Here is a 4,503-nt window from a genome sequence, read left to right on the forward strand (position 1 = left end):
AAGCAGACACTCTGAAAATATTACAGGATGGAATAGGAGAAACCCTAGGTCTCCTTGGCTCAGGCCGAAATTTTCTTAATAGAGACCTGGAAACACAACAAATCAAAGAAAGGTTGGACAAATGGGATAGTATAAGGTTGCAGAGCTTCTGCATGGCAAAGGACATAGCTAGCAAGATCAATAGAAAGCCCACAGATTGGGAGAAGATCTACACTAGCCATACAACGGACAAGGGTCTCATATCTGAAATATACTTGGAACTCAAAAAATTAAATCCCCCAACAACATATCCTCAAAGAAACAACTGCCCAATAAATAAGTGGGTTAAAGACTTGAAGAGAAACTTCTCTGAAGAAGATAGGAGGATGGCCAATAGACACATGAAGAAATGCTCAACATCCCTAGCCATAAAAGAAATGCAAATCAAAACAACATTGAGATACCACCTCAACCCAGTTAGAATGGCTATAATCAAGAACTCTAACAACAACAGATGCTGGAGGGGATGTGGACAGAAGGGAACCTTACTTCATTGTTGGTGGGAGTGTAAACTTGTTCAACCACTTTAGAAAGCAATATGGAGTTTCCTGAAAAGACTTCACATAGAGCTCCCCTATGACCCAGCAATCCCACTTTTGGGCATTTACCCTAATGTCTACAAACAAGACCACACTAAAGCTACCATCACAACTATGTTTATTGCAGCATTATTTACCATAGCTAAGATATGGAACCAACCCAGATGCCCCTCAGTAGATGAATGGATCAAGAAAATGTGGTATATATACACAATGGAATTCTATGCCTCCATCAGAAAAAATGACATTTCCCCATTTGTTAGGAATGGAAAGGATTGGAAAAAATTATATTAAGTGAAGTAAGCCAAGCCCAAAGTAACATAGGTCCCATGGTTTCCCTTATTTGCAATATCTAGTATATGTATGAGTCAAGCAGGAAAGGTCAGATAAAGTGATGTTAGGAAAATGAACCCTTAGATATGTATTGAAATGTTTTTTTCTTTCATGCAATTGTTTCTAACTCATTTATAAGGTTATTTCTTTGTAGCTTTGTATGTCCCTCCCCCACAGTGTAACCCCTGCTTTAACTATATTTGATGTCGGTATAATTTGTGGAGGAGATGGGGAAAAACAAGTCGTTTAAGGATACAGGTGGACCCGATGTAACTATGAGAAGTACAAGTTGTCATGTCAAAAACGAACTTTACAACTTTGTTGGGGGAGGGTATGAGGGGGGGGATTGGGTGGAGGGGTGGTGGGAGGTTGGGAAGGGATGTGAAGGGTAAACAAAGGAGGAGGCTGCAATGCTTGATAAGAAATGTACTCATTATCTTGCCCATGTAATTGTAACCCCTCTGTAAAGTATGTTCACAAAAAAAAATTTAAAAAAGATTTCATAAATGACGTTAACTATATGAAGATGTAATAGTCATACTGCAGTCATCCCTCTTGCATCCCTTTTGTGACCTAATTTTACAAATATTTAACATTGTGTTTCATTTCTGCTTTGCTGTTTAATAAAAAGATGTTTCACATACACACAATAAAGAAGATATAGCCTATTTCCATCACAAACTACGACTAGGCCAGGAACAAGAAGGAAATTCTATCATTAGCTGCCACATCTGTAGAACTACAGATCCCTGTGGAAAATGCAAGAAGTCAGACACAGAGAGGCAAATGCATGTTCTTGAAACAGACAAGAACAGGGCAGAGGAACTGTCAGCAAGACCTAAGGGTCCAGGTAAGGAAAGGAGTCACATGCAATGAGGTAGGCTAAAAACTCAGGGTGAATAGTCATTGCTGATCCTCTCCTGAGCACAGTGAGAAATTTCTGCTTCAAAATCATCAGTGATAACCATGAAAATGAGTAGGGAATTAGAGAATGAAGCTACCTCCTCAGAACTGACCGGGCATGAAAAGAGATCACCCTGCTTTCAGGAATATGCATGAAATGCTTACCTCTAAGCTCCAAATGGGTTCTCTAGGGATAAAAACATTTTTAGAAGAAAATGGCCATTATTGCCAAAGAAATTACTGTACATAAATGTCTCATTCTATTTTCTTTCTTTCTTTCTTTTGTTCCAGTCCAGCAGTTTGAACTCTGGGCCTGGATGCTGTTGCTGAGCTCTTTTATTCCAGACTGGCACTCTACCACCAGAGAGTAGAAATAAGAATCTCATGGGCTTTCTTCACCAGGCTGGCTTTGAACCTTGATTCTCTAATATCAGGCTCCTGAGATTGCATCAGTACAAGGTTTCATTTTTCTTTTCTAACAGCATATATGATGATAAAACAAAAGCAGACTGAGATGGGGAGGGCTGGGAAGGTGGCTCATTGGTAGAGTGCTTGCCTAGCATGCATGAAGCCCTGGTTTCAATTCCTCAGCAGCACATACAGAGAAAAAGCCAGAAGTGGTGCTGTGGCACCAATGGTAGAGTGCTACCTTGAGCAAAAGCAGCTCAGGAACAATGCCCAAGCCATGAGTTCAAGTGTCAGAACTGGAAAAAATATACGGAAGGGACACTTTGGGTAAGACAGTTTGGAGACACATGGCTTACACAAGTCTGAGGTTGTTTATAGACAATCATCTAGCATTGGGCCCCAGTGTCTCCTGCCGGCCTCTTGGGATCAAGTAGAGGTAAGCGACTGCACCACTCCCCTGTCCCCTGGAGAAGCACCCACATGAAAGTGAAAAGTGTCTTGATAATTGTCACATGGGGGAAAAGAAAAAGTTTACTGAGAACTTGGTTTGCCACCCCAGGTGTAGGGAAAATCACTGCTCCCGTGGGAGATGACCTCAGCTGCCTCCCTCCTGGACCCCTATGTAAAGAGCTCTCTGCAGCTCTGCGGTGACCATGTGCATCTCAGAAATGACCCGCCGTGCCATGCAAATCCTGAAACAAGAGGCCAGCACTTGTTTTCACTGCCACTGGAGAGACACAGCCTGCAGGAGAGACCCCAGGTTCCACACTGTGGGTAAGGGATCACCTTTGGAGCAGGGATTCTGGATTGAACCCAGATGCATGACAAAGCCACAGGGAAGAAATGGGCTAGGACAGTGAAAAGAACTGGGGTTCTAGGCTCCCTACCCCCAAGCCCTGTTGGTTCCTCACTTCTTCTTCCTCATATAGTCTGTCCAGGTTTATGACAAGTGAGGAGGAATCCTGATTGTCCAGGGGTTGAGAGTCACATCAGTGACTCTAGAATGGCATTTGAACCTAAAATTGCCCCTCTCATTCTTTGTCATTGACCTCCTCCATCACCCACACCATCCCCACTACAGACCTGGTTCATCTTCCTGTTATTTCTTCTGTGAAATGTGGGCTCCGTGTTAAGGAAAGTGTGACACCTGGGACCCAGCCCCGCAGCCATTGTTTTGAGGTATAAGAGCATGTGACCCAGGGAATGTGTCACACATATTTCAAGTTTCTTTCTTTAGTCAGTCAGAGAGCTTGAACTTGAGTCTTGCCCATGTTCCTTGAACCCATTTTGCTCAAAGCTAGGCCTCTACCACTTTGAGCCACAGGTCTACTTCTGGTTTGCTGGTGCTTAACTGGAGAGAAGAGTTTCACAGACTTTCCTTCTCTGGGCTGGCTTTGAATTGGGAATCCGAGGTCTCAGCCCCTGAGTAGCTAGGATTACAGGCTTGAACCACTAGAGCCTTGCTTGTTTAGAATCTTAGATCTGATTCTACAGAGGAGAAATGTAGCCACCTTCATCTCAGAACCTGACTTACCTTCCCTTAATGCCATTCCTCCAGGTTCACCCATTTCCCCGAACATGCCATCTTCCTCTTCCCGATGGATGAATAGAATTGGATTTTTCCTAATACATGAGAGATAGTAGGACAGTATTTCCAGTCGTCTGAATGCTGAATGGAGAATGTTGAGTTCCCTTGGCCCCGTGCAGGCCTCAGTTTCCTAAGCCAGAGCCTCTGGATGAGACTCAAGGAACAGAGAGGATGGGAGATACCCATGTGTCTATGGGGGTGATCCTCTTAGGCCAAACTGTGGTTGGGTTTGTGGGTAATTTATTTCTTCTCTCCCATTATCTATTCCTGTCCTGCATGGGGAACAGAATGAGAGCCACAGACTTGATTCTTATGAACTTAATTGTGGCCAACTTCCTATGTCTTCTGTGTAGGGGTTTTCCCCAAACCATGGTGGCTTTGGGCTGGAGAATTTTCTTCAATGATGTGGGGTGCAAAATGGTCTTCTATCATCACCGAGTGGGCAGGGGGGTGTCGATCAGTAGCACTTGCTCCCTGAGCCTCTTCCTTGCTGTCAGCATCAGTCAGGGGGACTCCAGGTGGGCAGGGCTGAAGGGGAGAGCCCACAAGCACATTGTCTCCACCATCTACTTCAGCTGCGGGGTCTCCCTCCTGGTGAGCATTGTTTGTCTTATGTACACGACCGGACCCAAAGCGCACAACAACATGACGAGCTTAAAGGCCTATGGATACTGTTCTGCAGTGCGTCACGAT

At 44.1% G+C, this 4,503-nt stretch overlaps 1 pseudogene; it reads left to right on the forward strand.

Moving 5' to 3' along the window:
- The window catches only part of LOC122125473, a 260,765-nt pseudogene that overhangs the window by 136,506 nt on the left and 119,756 nt on the right, over positions 1 to 4,503 (forward strand).

The sequence above is a fragment of the Dipodomys spectabilis genome, unplaced genomic scaffold (genome assembly GCF_019054845.1).
Source record: "Dipodomys spectabilis isolate Male_0828 unplaced genomic scaffold, ASM1905484v1 ptg000266l, whole genome shotgun sequence".
NCBI lineage: Eukaryota > Metazoa > Chordata > Mammalia > Rodentia > Heteromyidae > Dipodomys > Dipodomys spectabilis.